Source organism: Calliphora vicina, chromosome 3 (genome assembly GCF_958450345.1).
Source record: "Calliphora vicina chromosome 3, idCalVici1.1, whole genome shotgun sequence".
Classification (NCBI taxonomy): Eukaryota; Metazoa; Arthropoda; class Insecta; order Diptera; family Calliphoridae; genus Calliphora; species Calliphora vicina.
The window spans coordinates 18,495,446-18,515,205 of record NC_088782.1 but is presented as its reverse complement, the minus strand read 5'-3'; the positions used below and the strand labels follow the sequence as shown (position 1 = coordinate 18,515,205).

General features: G+C 28.5%; 1 protein-coding gene across 1 annotated transcript in view; it reads left to right on the top strand.

Moving 5' to 3' along the window:
- Window positions 1-19,760, top strand: part of Dscam4 (Down syndrome cell adhesion molecule 4) — a 165,630-nt gene that overhangs the window by 66,550 nt on the left and 79,320 nt on the right. The window lies entirely within an intron of this gene.

Sequence of the window (19,760 nt, the reverse complement as noted above, 5' to 3'; positions counted from 1 at the left end):
AGTTAATGTCTGAGAGAATTCTTATTGTCAGAGTCATATTGTAGAATTGTATGGGGATCATTTCTGTGGAAGATCATAACCCTCTAGATCCTTTGTTTAGAGGTTAATTTGACCCCTTTTTCGATAAAATAAAAAAAAGTCCTTTAAAAAAAGTACATTTAAGGATTAAAATATTACACGTAAATTTTTGCCGGAAAATTTCAGTGGGGGTCACCAAATGATCGTTACGCTTAATTAGCAAAATTACATGCCGCCTTGGGTCTCACATTTAAAAAAAATCGCAAAAAAATCCATTTATGATCCGAATGTGCTGCAATTTAAAATGTAAATAGTAATTTCGTACTTTAAAAATTCTTGAAGTCGTAATTAACTTTTTATATAATATTTTGTAATCACTAAAAGTTTATTTGATTTCCTCTTATTTTCATCCATAATACAGGCATTTAGACTGTCAAGAACGCGACATTCGTATGCCTTTGAAGTTTCCATATTTCTATAATATTATAGTGGCACTATGTTTACTGCTAAATGTAGGTTCTGTCATTAGTTCCAATATATTAGCAATAAATACGTGATCAAGACCGCTACAAAAAATATTGTGAATTGGAACACAATTTTTACAGCAATTATTTTAAACTAAAATAATTTTCTTTTTATAGTTTTAATATTGAAATATTTGCTTTATTTTTTACAACCTTTAGTGTGATTAAGCACGTGACATTTATAACATTTGTAATAAGGACTTGTTCTATTATTGTTAACGAAAGCTTCATATTTATTATTTGTTCGTTCTGCTTACTTTTATATAATTTTCTTTCTTGAAATAGCTTAAGGGAAATATGCGATCAAGAACGCTACAAAAAAATATTACTCGTTTACGACTGCATCTAGAAAAATGTAAAAATCTGTGAATTGGAAGACAATTTATTAAGCAATTATTTTAAACTAAAATAAATTTTTGTTTATAGTTTTAACCCGGCAATTCCCATACCCTCACCAAAAAGAGAAATAATTTGTTTTTATTAAAAATACGTCTAGTTTACACTATAAATAAGTTTAAAATAAAAAAAAAATATAGCTAGTTTCGATTTTATTGCGGGGTCACCTATAGGTGACACTGGGCAGAAAATAATTTTCTAAAAATACTTGCTCCATTGTTAGCCTGAATATCTAGCAGTATTTATTAAAAAATTATTGTGATACTTACCCGTTTGGAAATTTTATAACAACTTATTTATCATAAGACACACACCAGTATGCTAAAATCAAAAACACTGCTTAAAGATTTTGAAAAATCAACTAGTTAATAAAATTCTAGCGTTGCCAAAATAAATCAGATATAAAACAGGATCTTGTCTGTATATAAATAATACCAATATTTATCCTCCTGTCACCTGTAGGTGACACTGGGAATTGCCATTTGGCATTTTAATATTGAAATATTTGCTTTATTTTTTTTAAAACCTTTGGAGTGATTTAGCACGCGACATTTATATATAACGCTTGCACTAAGGATTAGTTCAAGTAATTTCAACGAAAGCTTCGTATTTATTATTTGTTCGTTCTGTTTACTTTTATATAATTTTCTTTCTTTAAATAGCTTAAGGCAAATATGTGATCAAGAACGCTACAAAAAATATTACTAGTTTACGACTGATTCTAGAAAAATGAAAAAATCTGTGAATTGGAACACAATTTTTTAAAGCAATTATTTTTAACTGTTTTATATTTTAGGAGTGATTTAGCACGCGACATTTATAACGCTTGTAATAAGGATCTGTTGAAGTAATTTCAACGATAGCTTCGTATTTATTATTTGTTCGTTCTGCTTACTTTTATATAATTTTCTTTCTTTAAATATATTAAGGCAATTGTGTTTGGGCCGTTTGTTTTTCAAACTAATCGAATTAAATGTATCTCTTTGTAGGTACTGTTTTCTTTTAATATTTTTTAATGTTTATAATTTTATGCTGTAAAACCAGATGTGAACACAGTATTAATAATGACTCAATATTTTAAATCAGCTCATCAGATGCTGTAGATGATGGATAAAAAAAAAATAGAAAACAAAACCAATATTACAAATTGCCAGCAAATGGTATGCTTTATTCTGTGGCAATGATTTCTGTTATTATTAACGAAAAACACTCAACATAATGAAGTGAAAATGTAAAATAAAGATTACAAATTTACAATTAATAAATTTAAACAGTTTCAATTAACAAATTAATAATTTTTTATTTGTGCGAATAGCAAATGTAATCGCTTTTATGGAACAAAGAAATAATTTTAAAAGAGCTCAAATAAAAGCCACCCAGCTAAATCGTTTATTACTAATGTTATTACTAATTATATAAGTATCTTTATATTTTGTTTAATCAAATAAGGTCTTCAAAATCAATAAGAAACATTTTGATATAAGTGGTAAACAGTACTCATTACCAAGTATGTATTTTTCCAAGTTTTTTGCTGGGTTATAAAAGCCAAATGAGTATTTGCTTTGTTTCAATATCATTACCCAATTGTATATGTAATTATGTATCAGAAATCTAACTGACCTGTACGTTTTGTGATTATTTTTTTTTTTTTCTTTTTTGCTTTCAATATGTTAATATTGATTTCAACGGAAAGAAAACAATTTCAAAGCTAAAATAATTATTATGATACTGGCTTTGTATGCGAATTATTCGTATTTGCATGATATCACATACAGTTATACCTACATACGTGTTTGTATGCATTTTGTATTGTACTTTATTAGTTTGTTTTACATTTGAGATACAAAACACACACAGCAGAGCTCATTATTGGAAAATTAGTGTAAATTTAATCACACATTCAGTAAACCGATATTGACGCATTCATGATAATTTTAACTTTATGCCAAAAACACATACATACACACATTTACATAAATAAATATTAAATATTTATACAAATTATGACAAAACATTATAACCCAGGCAGCAGTATTATTGATAAAAGTTAACATTTTGAAACGTTATATTATAAGTTGTTTTGTTATCAGAAAAAAAATGTTTCATTTTTTTGCCCCTTGCTTACAAAATTATATTTTTGGTTAAGCGCTTCACATCTTTAAATTTTAATAACACAAGGTGTTTGTGATATATCATAGAAGTTTTTATTCGTTTGAAAGGCCTATCGATGCCTTTATGTATGGAATATAGATAACATCGTGCAAATAAATCTGCATGAATTTACCCGATGGAATGGGTTATGTTGGCTTTGAGGCACGCTGTGGTTTCTGGCTTATTCGCATAAACCTGCGAAAATTCCACAAGAGAAAAATCTAAAGTGGTCAAATCGCAGAATCTCGGTGGCCAGTTCACTTCATCTCTACGTGGAATGACCATGCCCTCAAATCGCTCGTTTAGAATGTCCAATGTGGCATGAGCCTCATTTTTGCTAAAGGTTAAATTTTGAAAAAAGACATGTTTCCAAAAATGACATTAACCGTGATAAACCAACCAAAAAAAATTTTTTCCGAAAAAAAGTTTTTTTTAATCTTTTCTGGAATAATTTTAAATCATAAAAGTCATTAAAAAACATAAAAATTTTAAAAATTTCTTCCAATAAAATTTATTTTTCCACAAATTTCTATTTTGCTAACCCATAAGTGGACACCTGAAATGCGTAGAACCATTTTCAAACACTCATTTCATAGGCTAATCAATTATCTATCGTAGTCCTTTTAAATTTTTTGATTATCTTATTTGGTTCAAAAGTTATGATTGTTGCAACGAAAATACTCAACTGTGCGACGTCTTTAAATTAAATCAAAATTAAGTAGTTTTAGAAACAAGTTACTGCATATCATAGCTGTAAATTGTGAATATTTTTATTCAAAATATTTCCAAAAACTTAATTATTTTTGAATTTTAGTTATATTTGAAAAAATAAATTTATATTGAAATCATTCTATATTATTGAAAATAGGATACTAATTAATATATATCTATTTAGAATATAAAGCAATAAATATTATTTGATTTCAATAGAATACGATATTAAATAAATTATACTTAAAAGTTTTTAATAAACTTTTATAAAATTATACTAATAGTATTTGTATTTTAGTAACAATAAGTTGTATTTTATTTATTATATAATGAATAGATTTTAAAATATTCTAATCAATATGAAAACATGTAATTATTTTCAAATTATATTTTTATAGTAAAAATTAAATATTAAATTAGTTTATTCAACTAGTTATGAATAAAATATTATTTTACTTATTCCAAAATTTGTTGATAGATTTTATTCAAAGCAATTTTCTTTGAATAATTTTATTTCTCCAAAAAAAAGAAAAATATTTAAATATTCAACTAAAAAATTTAGAATACTCTTTTATTCATAGAAATTTTCTTTGAATAATTTTATTTGTGAAAATAAAGTCAAATATTTTAACAACAAATTTTTCAAAAATTTTATAAAAAAATATTTTTGTTTGTGAAAATGAGCTCGGACGATAAAGATTTTTCTTCCGAGGATTATGAAAAAGATCCTTCGGTCCTTCAAACAAAAACAATGCTCAAAAATAATTCAACGATATTTTGAACGTCTAATTTCACTTAGACCTAGGAGGAATGACATGTAAGACGATCATTTTGAACAACTAGTTACAGTTAAAAACAGTTTTTAAAAATAATTCATGAATTTTGTTCTTCACAATTTAAATTTTATTATTAAACCTCCAATTGAAACCATTAATCTGTGTCCATATTCTAGTGATAATCAATGATTAAGTAGTAGTTTTTAAAAATAGAATATTAGATATCAGAGAACTAACTTTTTCAACTCAGAATGCAATCAGAAGATATTTTACATCAGTATTATTGTGAAATAAAAACATTTATTAGAATTATTTCTATTCAGTAATTTTTGGAAAAATAAATTTATTTGTTTCAAATTTGTGATAAATAAAAATATTTTATTAGAATTATTTCTATTCAATAATTTTTTGTTTGAATAATTTTAGTTTTTTGTGTTTTGTTTGAATAAATATTCCAAAGAAATTAGTTGATTTTATTTGTATATAAATGAAATAAATTTAAATTTTATTCAACTTTGATTTATTTGAATATACAAAATTTTACTATTTTCTAAAAAATATCAATATAATTCAGTTAAACTAATATAAAATGATTTTATTTATAATTTATTTGGTTTTAAAAGATATAAATATGCATAAATTTAACTGTAAATATTATTAATAAATTAGACAAATACTTTATTTAACTAATAAATAATTTGGAAAATAAATATTTATAATTGCAAACAAAAACTATAATAATATAAAAAATATTTATATTTTGTATTTTATTCACAAGTTACAGCTATGCTGCATATAATAATCACACTAAACATTTTATTTTGATTTTCGCGTTCGCGTGTCGCGTTCTCTATCGTAAGTGTATCATTTAACGAAAAAAAACAAATGTTTTTTAACAAGCAGATTTGGATCATCAAAAAATTGTGACATAAATAAATATAAGAAATATTTCCATTAAACATTTGAATCTTCTAAACTAGTCCAATTGCAAAATGATGTATGAACGAATCGTAGAGGAGGATATGGCCATTAAGAAAATTAAATTAGAACACAAGGAGAGATACATGGTGTCAAATTCGACCGTTTCTGGTTAGGAGAACATTGTTCAGCTTGTTTGAAATTTCATTCAATGGCTTAAAAATATGCTAAAATTTATATTCTCAAAATTAAATTTTTCTATTTATTAAATTTGTAAAAAATGTATTATTTAGGCTTGCTATAATTAAAGGTGTTAAAAAATCAATGCAAACAGAATTTTATATTATTCAATGTTAGTTTAATAAATTTGCTTTAACAAATTATGTTGTAAGATTTTTGCATTTTTCTAGATGCTGTCAAAAACGAGTTCTACTTTATGTCGCGTTCTTGATCTCACGTTTATTGTTAATATATTGGAAACCTACATTTTGCACAAACCACAGTGAAAAAGGTAAATTTCTTTATATTTTCACTTTGAAGGCAACCGAATGTCGCGTTCTTTATAATGCAAATCACCGTATTACACTTTTAATTTAATAAATACCTTTTTTATACCCTTCACCTTCGTGAGAAGGGTATATATAAGTTTGTCATTCCGTTTGTAATTTCTACATTTTTCATTTCCGACCCTATAAAGTATATATATTCTGGATCCTTAGAGATAGCGGAGTCGATTAAGCCATGTCCGTCTGTCTGTTGAAATCAATTTTCTGAAGACCCCAGATATCTTCGGGATACAAATCTTCAATAATTCTGTCAGACATGCTTTCGAGCAGTTTGCTATTTAAAATCAGCAAAATCGGTCCATAACGGAGATATGAGCAAAAAAGCGGGATAACTTCGATTTTTGATCTATTTTTTATCTATATCTGGATTACTAAGTCATTAATATAGACAATATGGATATCTAATGATAGATATTTCAAAGTCCATTGCAACGATGTAGATAAGGCTATATATAGTAAGTATACAATGGGTCAAAAAAAAACCCGAATTTTTTTTTCATCAAAAAATTTTTTTTGTCATACATTTTTTTTCCAAAAAAAAAAATTAATAACTAAAAAAAAAATTTAAAAATTTTTTTTTTAAAAAAATTTGGAAAAAACCTTTTTTTAAAAAAAATTAAAAAACAATTTAAAAAAAAATTTTTTTTGAAAAACAAAAAAAAAAAAAACAAAAAAAAATTTATTTTAAAGTATAATTTGGTGAAGGGTATATAAGATTCGGCACAGCCGAATATAGCTCTCTTACTTGTTATATCTGTGGAGTTTGGATAAAACATCTTAAGTCTAGATAAGAAAATATCTAAGTTTTTCTATAATAAAACTAACTTTTCAAAACGCTGCTTCTTCTTACGAATATTAGTTTCTGAGATATCATAAAAAACAAATCAATCAATAATAATAATAATAATTTTATTATTTATCCTTTGTATAATTCTTTGAGACAAATAATAAAGTTCTTCAAGGACAAATAATAAAATATTGATCGATAAATTCAACAGTTTTTGCGCTCTCCTGAAAAATTTTAAGTTGTTTTGTCAAAAGTTCTCAGATATAATTCTTAAACCTATCTTAATTTCATATATACATATTTCAAATTATTTGAAATTTCAAAAGAAAGATTTAAAATAAAAAAAAATTTCCAAAAATTGTATCACAAATTTAATTCAAATATAAAATTTAATTAAAATTTAAATGTTTTCTGTTCTTTTGTTATTATCATTCGGACTACCAATATATCCCAACATGTTGCATTTATATGAAATCACAAAAATATCATAAATAATTTTTGTTTAATATTAGAATACACTTAATAACATGTTAATAATATACATATATTTGCTTTCAAATAATTTAACATTTCCAAGTAAATTTACAAATGAAATCCTATACTTTAAAAGATCTAAAAAAGTAATTACTTACAATACATTAACAGCTTTAAAATGTTAACAATTATAAATTTAACTATGTATGTATTTGATTTTCATATTTTTCAAAACTGCTGACAATAGCAACCACAGTAAACTGGGTTAACATGTGGATTTATGCCTATGAACATTATGTACTGGCATATAAGCATTGTAGGCATATAACAATAATAACAATTATAATAATAATAATAATAACACGAACAACAATAGTAAGTAGCAGCAGCTAGTAACAATTAAAGCAATAATATTAATAATATTTTGACCAACAAAATTCATATTAAAACGTCAGCTGTTTGAGGTTGTTATAATGTGTGATGAATGAATTTATTAAAATTATACTTAAATATTTTTGCTGCTGTATGCAGCATATATGAACACAGCTAAATACACATATCCATAGAAGAATTATTTGAATACATTAATTTACAGGGAGTTTAGGGAGAACCTTAAGTTGGGTTTAGATAATATGACTTTACTTACGATTTTACAAAGAAATTTCATACATGTGCCAAATAATGGACGAAAAGTCATTTATCTGCAACAGTATTGACTTACGAATGTATCGCGATCTAATACCTCTCTTCTCTCAAATGAATTCATGGTATAAAAAAACTGAAATTTAATTAATTGTGCTGATATCAATTATTTCTAATTAAATTATTTAAAGGACCATCCTTAACCATACATGACCCAGCAAACACGAAAGAGAAATATGATTGCGTCAATAATCAGGCTCGTATATATAGAAAATAAAGGATTTTCCAATAGGAGTTCTTTGAAGTCAAATATCTTTGCCAATAAGTCCACAACCGATCGTGTATTGAAGGAGGAAATCCGTATCAATAAAATAAAACTCAAAAGATAAACTCACTATTTATTGTTGGAGTTTTGTTTAAGCTTTGATATTTTTACAAATAAAGCTTGAGTGTCTGTAATTCTCATTCACTCTATAGCTTGATATGTATAATATCTTTAGTTTTTCTAAAGCCTTTTTGGGAAAAGGTTTCCTGATGATCTGGCCTAAGCAACCAGTGAAATGCTCATATTAACTAGCTTATCCCCCAACAATAAATGTCAGTGAATTTATCAATAATTGGGAAATTTAGCACAATTCTTACTATAAAATTCAGTCATATTTATGGAAAAATGGTTGTGGAAAAATTCGACAAAAGAGTGCGTATGTACCTGTAAAGCCCTGGAGATCATTTGACCGATTTGATATTCCATTTATAACCTTATCTTGTGTACTTTATGATTCAATAACAATAAAACAATCTAAAGAAAATATAGTATGTATTTTCTATTTAATTGAAATCTTTAGTAAATTTTCGGACACCTTTCAAAACTCCCCATCCTTAATATGACGTTGATTCACAAAATCTGCACTCTTCCAATATCGGCTTCCGAACTGTGACAGTTGATAGCGGTTGAAGCTGCATCTATCAAATTGGCTGTCATTTATTCAGTTTGTTTTGTCAAATCACCACAGACGGATATAGCGTTCAACAAGACGTGCAAATGATAAAATTGTTTTATCAATATGGGAGTTTTGTTCGGGCAACCATCCGCTAATTTTCATCAAAAAATTCGTTATTTTTTTAAATCTTTAGCATTTATTTTGTAACAATTGTATAATATAAATTTATTCAAGGTCTTGACCTTTCTTAGCTATGCGTCTTCCCATCTTTCTGGTAACATATGCATTCCAAGCCAAAATAACTGCTCATCTTTAGAGGCCAAGAACGAATCAAGCCAATTTCTCTGTTCCAAAGTGAAGCATATCCCAGAGAGAGCATTCTCCATCGAATGAAACAAATAGTAATCGGACGGGGCAAGGTCTGGACTATAAAGCGGGTGAGGCAAAACTTCACAACCACTTCATTCTAAATACTTTTTAACTGGTATTGCAACATGTGGCCGAGCGTTGTCATGATGGATTATTACCGTTTTCTGTCTTATTATTATTATCATCTTATATTACCGCATATTCTGGTTGTTTTTCTGACATTCGGTATATGTGTCCTGTGATGGTCTGGTCAGATTTCAGCAGCTCATACAATATAGGACCCTTTTGCTACCACCAAATACAGAGAATTACCTTAGAGCCATGGATATTTGGCTTTGCTAACGATTCGCCTGTTTGACCGGGCTTCACATACGATCTCTTATCGTAATACATACATTTTTTATCGCAAGTAATGACTTGGTGCAAAAATGATTTTATTTTATAGCGTTCAAGCATAATTTCGGATATACAAAATCGTCTTTCAAGGTCTCTCGGCTTCAATTCGTATGGTTCCAATTCCCTGCTTTTGGATGAAGCCTGCTGCTCGCAAAGGTTTTGAAATTGCTGTTTGAGTTGGCCCCAATGATTTTGCAAGCTCTTGTTCAGTTTAACAATCTTCATGAAGTAGTGCCTCCAGTTCTTGGTCTTCAAACTTCTTCAGCTGTCCTGGGCGATCTTTGACTTCCCTGTCAAAATCACCACTTCAGGACCGCACAAAGAATCTCTCTCAAATTGAAACTGATAGAAAACATTCACAATAAGCTTTGGTGAGCACTTTTTTCAAATTTAGGAAGTAAAGCACAACTTCCCGCATATGACGCTTTTTTGGTATAAAATTCTACATTTTCGAAACAAAGAAAAACTTTGATGTTTACACTATAATGTTCAATACCTAAGTGAGAATAAATGACAAATGAAGGGTACAAAATGACAGTTATTAAAAACAAAAACCGCGTTCAAAAGATACGCCATTTATTGTAATTACCGCATTTTAAGTCACATACCCAATATATGTCTCTCACAATTTTCAGTGAGAATTGGTTTATAAATAAAAATTACTCATACCACCCGTTGGACATATTATTTAAAAATGTTCAGATCTATACCAGAAAACGCACCACGGGCGTTTTCTAGGAACAATCTTGAAGTTATTATAAAACAGGCCGTATTTATCAAAAATTAACGAAGAAATTAAAGAAACAATAATTTTATTTAAATGGAAAATCGCTCAATTTCAATTGTGTGTAACTTTTTAACTTCTTATCCAACTTTTACAATATTGGGGACATTGTAATATTTTCCTAAAAATCATTTTCTTTTGAGATAGAATATTTGAACCAAAATATTGTCCTTGAACAGATGATAAGTCAAAACAAGTAGCATTCATTTTCCTCAATTAGCATATTTTGTTCCGGATATACAAAGTAGAAATAACCACTTCTGATGCGAACAAACTACCTCTCACGCTATGAAACCAATGGAACAAATTCACCATAAACTTCGGTATGCAATCGGTGTGCTTCAACAGCAATTTTTTTTTCAAATTATTGAAGTTAAACAAAACTTCCAGCTCATGGCGCATTCTTGGCAAAATGTTCGAAATTTTCGAAGCAAAATTACATGCCACATTAGTTACCCACTGTAAAAAAAAAAACTCAGACCAGCTGAACCAAAAGTTTATTCCGCAAAAATTATCTACTCAAATTGTCCTTTCAAGATTATAGGGTCGCTATGCTGTTCCAATCAAAAAATTTTAATTTGTTGAACTTAGCTATTTAAGTGAGAATAAATGAGAGATTTGTACCCTTCAAATGCTACTTGCCCTGAAACATCAAATGAAATTTTCAGCATTTGGTTTTTAGATGACGGAGAGCAATGACAGCATAATAAGAACCACCCTAATGTATAAGTAAAATTGATTTCACATAAACATATAAAATTAATAGTTATAACAGATTTTATGATAGAAATTGGAAAATTAAAGGACATTAACAACAATGCTTGCTCACACAACACAACACTACATACTATGGTTGGGCGGATGGGCTTAATTACGTACAAAATAAGTATTAATGTCCCAGCAGTGCTAGGAGACTGTTCCCGAACTAGTGATTATAACTATCACTTAGGGAGATAATTAGTTACAAAACTAGCTACATATAAATAACTAGTCACTTATTTAAATACTTCTATATCCAAAGCAGGAAGTCAATTGACCTTTTTTGATTACAATGAGACTGTCTAATAACTGGTCTAAAGTAGTCAATGCATTGGCTTCACATACCGGTTACATAGAGTCAGATACCTTACTAGCTACTTAACTGGTTACATGATCAGCTATATAACTAGTTATTTTAACATGTACTGGTACTAATTGACGTCAAATAGGCAGTTAAAAATAAATTTCATAGATAGTCCAATATCCTATAGCTAGTAAACAAACCTTCCTACGTCATCTCTCTAAAATGCAGTACAAAATAAACGTTTAAAGTGACTACACTCTAGGTTACATAAAGACACTAAAGGCACGATTGGCTTCACTCTAGGTTAAAAGGGGTGTATAAAGTAACCAATTGACTGATCTCTGTACTACAAAGAGCACGTTGGAGTCAGTTAAGTAATCAGACATTAGTGACAATTACTGTCTAAAACGGATACATTGACTACTGCTTAACTGCTGGGTATTTCTAGGTGTAAACGAGTGTGTATGGTCATTACAATAACAATAATAATAATAATAGTAAGAACATTGACGCAACACATGACAAGAGTATAAACTAAAAATAAATACATACAAATACAACAGATACAGCAACAAATACAACAATAGTAGTAGCAGTGGTGGTAATAATAATCACAGTAATAATGATTTAAATGGCCATAAAGTGGCAGGTGTATGCTGCAGCGGCAGCATCAGCATTATCACCAACATCAGCAATTGTTGTCATTGCTGTGCAAGTATGCGTATGTAAGTGAGTGTGTGTAAGTGTTAATGTCATTATGTGTGTGTGTGAGTGAGTGTGTGCTGGTAATTAAGAAATACTCGTTCACTCGTAAATCATCTTTTGAACATTTATTTCATTTAACACCACATGATGCCAACACATCTCTACGAACTGCTTGGTACTTGAGCGACCATCGAAAATGACAAGCAAATTATTTATTTCTATGAGTGATATTGTGTAGTTGTACTCGTATTTATGTAAACTTGAGTATGAATTTAACAATGGGTTTGTATTATAGCTTGTAGTATGTAGTTAACACTGTCGGATTTGGTTATTTGTATCCATATGATGTGATAAGTAAATTATTGGCTGTTACTAGGTGGTAATTAATATTAAAATTTCACAGTTTACAGCATCACAAGTATGCATAAGGGACTCTGCTATTTAAATTTTCAAAATACAACGAAAATTTGTATCAAGAGCCAAAAATTTTAACACAACAGTTCTTTAATACATTTAAAGATCATGTATAGATGTCGAAATATGAAAATTTGTATACATTAACATAAAGTATGTTTATTCTACTTTGTATATCCGTAACAAAATATGCTAATTGAGGAAAATGAATGCTACTAGTTTTGACTTATCATCTGTTCAAGGACAATATTTTGGTTCAAATATTATATCTCAAAAGAAAATGATTTTTAGGAAAATATTACAATGTCCCCAATATTGTAAAAGTTGGATAAGAAGTTAAAAAGTTACACACAATTGAAATTGAGCGATTTTCCATTTAATTAAAATTATTGTTTCTTTAACCGCCCGTTGTGCGTTTTCTGGAATAGATCTGAACATTTTTAAATAATATGGGCAACGGGTGGTATGAGTAATTTTTATTTATAAACCAATTCTCACTGAGAATTGTGGGAGACAAACGAGTATTCTTTATATATTGGGTATGTGACTTAAAATGCGGTAATTACAATAAATGGCGTATCTTTCGGTTTTTGTTTTTAGTAACTGTCATTTTGAAGGGTACATATTTGTCATTTATTCTCACTTAGTTATTGAACATTGTAGTATAAACATCAAAGTTTTTCTTTGCTTCGAAAATGTCGAATTTTATACCAAAAAAGCGTCATATGCGGGAAGTTGTGCTTTACTTCTTAAATTTGAAAAAAGTGCTCACCAAAGCTTATTGTCAATGTTTTCTATCAGTTTCAACTTGTGGGAGATTCTTTGTGCGTTTCTGAAGTGGTGATTTTGACAGGGAAGAGAAAGATCGCCCTGGCCAGCCAAAAAAGTTTGAAGACCAAGAATTAAAGGCATTACTTCATGAAGATTGATGTCAAACTCAACAAGATCTTGCAAAATCATTGAGAGCTACTCAAGCAGCAATTTCAAAACGTTTACGAGGAGCAGGATTCATCCAAAAGCTGGGAAATTGGGTATCATATGAATTGAAGCCGAGATACCTTGGAAGAAATAATATTTCTTCCATGTCCGAAATAATATTTCAACGCTATAAAAGTAAATAATTTTTGCACTGAAAAACATTTTTGCAATAAAAATTTAATTCTTTACGATAATCCGAAGCGAAGGAGATCCTATGAGAAGCCCAGCCAATCATCCGAATCGATATAGAAGCCAAATATCCATAGCGATAACGTAATTCTCTGTATTTGTTGGGAGCAAAAGGTTCATATCTATTATGAGGTGCAAAAATCAGAATCAGAAATGAAACCGTAACATTCCATAATGACAACGCTCGGAACATGTTGCAATTCATTGTTAAAAAGGTTATAGAAAGAAGTGGTTGGGAAGTTTTTCCTCAATCGCTTTATAGACCAGAACGTGTCCCGTCCTACTACTATTTATTTCGATCGATTCAGAACGCTCTCTCTGGGATACGCTTCACTTTAGAACAGAGTATGGGATTTTGGCTTTATTCGTTCTTGACCTCAAAAGATGAGCAGTTCTTTTGGCTCAGAATCCATATGTTGCCAGAAAGATGGGAACAGGTTATGGCTAACAATGGTCAATACTTTGAATAAATTTATATTCTACAAATTTTAAGTCATACAATCAAAATATAAATTTAATTTCTAGTTTATAAAATTGTTTTATTTAATAGCTAATATTCATAGTTTTAAAATACTATAAATTCATATTTCCATAGAAATAAATCGTAACATGAATTTTGTCATGTAGTAAAAGGTATCATTGAAATATAATAAAATTCTTGTTAACCTGATTTTCAATTTCTATTTCCTATTTATAAATTTCCATCTAAAATACAAAGTGCAAATATGCAGAATGTCATTAAAACTTTATATACAATATTGTTGAATTGATTTTTTTCAATTTAAGTCAAAAAAAATATTAATGATTTTTTGAAGTGTACAAATTTCAAAAGTCAAATAAAATGAGGTCTCATATCGTTGGCTTAGTTTGCAAATATGCTAAGTCGATTTTGAAGATAATTCAGATTTGAATATAAAACTTTAGAATAAGTAAAAATAAACTGTTTGCTTTAAAAACATTAACAATTACTTCGTTGTTTTTTTAGCTGTGGTATGCTAAAAAGATAAAAAAAAACTATGTATTTAATTTTAGTTTAAAACATCGATAACTTCCTTTTTGCCTCCTTACAAGCGATGCCATCTTATTAAACTTTCTTACTTACTAACTTGACTCTCTCTCTGACAGAGCGTATGAGTTTTATTGAATAAAAATGCATAATTGATGTAGCTTGACATGCAATTGACGCACTGGTAATTTAACAAAAATGAAGTTTCTACGACGCTTCAACAGCAACAACAACAACAACGAAAAACATTTAAAATGAACAGAAAAACTAGATAAATGGATAAATTAAGTTTATTCGACAACGTTTTTCCTTAAACAAATTTATATCTGTTCAATTTGCCCCTAACTTTCTGCTTGTATCTCTGTTTCTTATCATGGAATGATAGGAAGGTAGACTGAAAAGTTTATTTGCAAAACTAAAAAACTGACTTCGTTATTTTGTAACTGACCAAGTCGACTTTTTTTCAAAAATGCAAAATAAGCAATGTTTTCTTGGTTACAGCTGACATAGTAATCCAATCCCAATTTCTTATAGTATTTGCCCGAAAATTTATTTATTTATTTTTTATTTATCTGTATTTCCATACAACAAGACATACATCTTTTAATTATAGTGTGGAACTAGGGGAAGTTATAGTAATACAATTTAGTTTAATTTATTAATTTTGAAAAATTTAAATCTCTATATGAAACTTGATCAAACTTGCTCCATATCTAAAAAAGTGAAGATTGTAGCGTTTGCTTCTATACCCCTCAATAGCCAGCTGGAGTTTTACAGCTGTTTACTTAGTATACGAGCAAACCTTTAAGGTTGTCCTCGTTGTAGAAAAAGGCAACAAGCCATGTAAACATGTGGATTTTTAGTTCGCAGAAAAAAGTCAAGTTTTTCTATTTAAAACGAAGAAAGGATGCTTTCAATACATACACACACTTAGATACAAACATAAACTAGTATAAACCCAGCATCTCTTGGAACTATATACAACTGGTTACCCAACCACCTACTAGGGGCTATACTGGCTCCCTATAACAAAAAGTGCAGAGGATAAGGTTATGTTCGGAATACAAAATAGAGCAAATGACCTCCACACACAGGGCTATTTTAAAAATTTTCTCTGAACCCTAAATGCGGCAATGCTATCTAATAGGGTATTCATTCGACTAATGATCGCGCGATTAATCGAATAATTTCGTACGGATAATTATTCGGACAATTTAAAAATGGTCATTTTCGAATAACAAATAATTCGAACAATTTTATGTAGAATAATCGAATAAAACGAATAAATGTTCATATATATTTAAATTTATTAAATTGCTTAAAATTTAATACAAAAATTGTATTGTTTCTGAAATTCGACAAATAACTAAAGACAAAGGGACGTCGATCACTGTAGATGAGTGTTCCGATAGCTCCTTCTATAAATATATAAATATTACTGCAAGAAGTTACAATTCTAAAAACAAATCTTTCAACAATTTTAACATAGGACTTGAACCAATGAAAATAAAAGGTAGGGAATAAAATATTTGTTATTTTGCTGGCGAAATATTAGAAGAATCGTAATTAATAATCAAAATATTAACTTAGATTAAAGTAGAGTTGAATGTGATGGAGAATGTGATTTTGAAACGGTCATCGAAAGTGATATTGAGGATGACATTTATAATGATTACATTGGAATAGATGAAGGACATGATCTTAAAATATATGTATATAAGTGATGTTATTAACCGCGTACGTAAGTGTTGCAAAATATTTAATAAATCGAACGATAAACAAGAGAAAAGTAAGAAAAGCATGTATAAGACGAACTCCAGTCTTATACATGATTTTGAACATCGTTGAACATCTTTGTCTAAGATGGTAATAAACTTTTTACGTATTTGTAAATGCGTCAATCATGCACTGCCTGACTTCAAATTAGCCACGTTCACTGACAATGATATCAAACTTTGGACAGATTCCCTTTATTGTGTAATTCCCCAAGACCACTTTATTAAGCAAAGATTCGGCAACGTTGATAGAGCTTGATGTATAATACAATTTGTTATAAATAATTTAGAAATAGTGAATAATTAATTTACTAAAGAATTAGTTACTCAATTTGAAACCCAAATTAAAGAATATTGTATTTGAATTCAGGATCATGTCCAACTAGCTCAAATTTTTTAAAGCATAGCTCCAAAACGGAAACTAATAGGTTTGCTAGTCAATTGTTTTGTAGATTGTTCGGGAGTTAATCTGACCAGAATATTTCCGTTAAAAATTTAATGATGGACTTTGTTTTCGAATGTTTTTTAATATTATCAGTACTTGAATTGTTAACTTTAACTTTAAAAGTATTAAAAACCCGACATCAAAACTTCATTCTTTACTTTTTAAAAAAAAATTAAATTATTCGAATAATTCGATTAATTTTAAATGTGTGATCGAATTATTCGAACAAGGTAAAATCTCTTATTCGAATTATTCGTTTTATTCGAACAAGAGAATAATCGAATAATTCGAATACACTACTATCTAAGTTAAAGAATGCTTTAACGTGTATGATAATTTTGTTCGAAAAATCAGCATCCATTTGATGTTTAATAACACAGGTCAACAGCAAAAAAGGCTTGAATAACGCCATATAGATTTGATGCACCATGGCTATCTAAGTACAAAAATTTTAAAATTTTTTAATTCTATGTCACTGTGGTTCCAAAACAAAATCTAGGTGGACAAAATTATTTGGCGTTATTTTTATATAGAATTGGTGTCTCCGATTCCAAAAAAAAATGTTTAAAAGATCAACATACTTTTTTTAAGTTACAGTAGGGTCTAGATATATAAAAATCTTTAATAAAAAAAAATTAAAAAAACACGTTTTCATGTGTTTCTGAAACTAAGATCTAAAAAAGGTCTGTATTTAATATCAAGACAGTACGGTCTAGATATATATAAATCAATATATAATATGGTGACATGAATTTTGTATATATAAAACTTATTTGGAGCGGAATTTGTGGATATATATTTATAAATTAAACATTTATGACCGATAAAGTCCAATTTCGGAAGGACATTTGTATGGGGGCTAGGTGAAATAATGGACCGATTTCAGCCAGTTTCAATAGGCTTGGTCCTTGGGCCGAAAAAATACTATGTACCAGATTTTATCGAAATATCTTCAAAATTGCGACCTGTACTCTGCGCACAAGGTTTACATGGACAGCCAGCCAGCCGACCAGACGGACGGACATCGTTTAATCGACTCAGAAAGTGATTCTAAGTCGATCGGTATACTTTAAGGTGGGTGTTAGACTAATATTTTTGGGCGTTACAAACATCTGCACAAACGCATAATACCCTCCCCACTATGGTGGTGTAGGGTATAAAAATATATCAGTATATTTGAGACCAAAGTTTAAAGGACTATAACTGGAAAATGGAGAGGCCCATAAATATAGGATATATATTTAATAAAAGCCTATATCAATTTTTATCTGTTTTGAAGTACGAATTTCTATATGGTAATACAATTGATATATACGTAATTTAGTAAAGCAGTAAAATATTGAAAAAAATAACGAAAATATGATTCAAAATTGTTTGAACTTCTGGCGCTTCTGTAGAGAAAACGAAATGTCCAATTGAAAAATCCATTTGTATTGGAGGAGAGCAGATTGTCAGCTTCCGAAAAAACTGCGTTTTTCGTAATTCTGAAGATTTTGATTTGGAACCACAGTAAATTTTAAGTAAAATTATGATTTTTTTAGCCGTTCCTCCACATAATGAATGATAACTCAAAACTCTTGGTCCGATATTATTAAAATACACTTAGAAAAATTTAAATTTTTTTATCTTTAATCCGTTTATATAATGTGATTTAATCGGCTCTATAGTTACCAAGTTATAATAACAAATTGAAGCAAAAAATATATTTTTTACATGAAAATACTAAATTTTTTTCTTTTAAAAAACTCATGAAAAATTTAAAACGGCAAAAAGTTTTCAGATTTATTGCTTTATCACAAAGCCAGATGTAATAGGAACAAAACAAGATATCGTTCATATATATGGATTTATCTTTTTCGAATTTACTCACAATTAAGAGAATTCGCTCATTTTCACAAAATTTGAATTCTTCGTTTGATATACATAAAATTGAGTAGTTAATGTTCTTCTTTTGATTGATTGAATTTTGAAATTAGTTTCCCCATACTATTTACAAATTTTCAATCGGCTCAGTAGTTTTGAAGTTATAATAACAAATTGAAGCAAAAAATATTTTTTTTATATGAAAATAGCTAATTTTTTTGTTTTAAAAAAATCATGAAAAATCGAAAACGGCAGAAATTTTACAGATTTATTACTTCATTGTAAATCCACATGTAATAGGAAGAAAATGAGATATTGATCATAAAAATCCAGGGATTCTTTTCGAATTTATTCACAATTAAGTGAATTCGCTCATTTTCACAAAATTTTATTTTTTTGTTTGATATACATAAAAATGAGTAGTTAAAGTTCTTCGCTCGATCGATTGAATTTTGAAAGCATTTTCCTCATGCTATGTAGAAATTTTCACACATATATTGCGTTTCAATCGGTTCAGTAGTTTCGGAGTTATAACAACAAATTGAAGCAAAAAATATGTTTTTTAAGTGAAACTAGCTAATTTTTTCGTTTTAAAAAATCATGAAAAATCGAAAATGGCAGAAATTGTTCAAATTTATTGCTTTATTGCAAATCCATATGTAATATAAACAAAATGAGATATTGATCATAAAAATCCATGGATTCTTTTCGAATTTATTCACAATTAAGTGAATTCGCTCATTTTCACAAAATTTTTGTTTTTTGTTTGATATACATAAAATTGAGTAGTTAATGTTCTCCTTTCGATTAATTGAATTTTGAAAATATTTTCCCCATGCCATGTACAAATTTTCACATATGTAATGCGT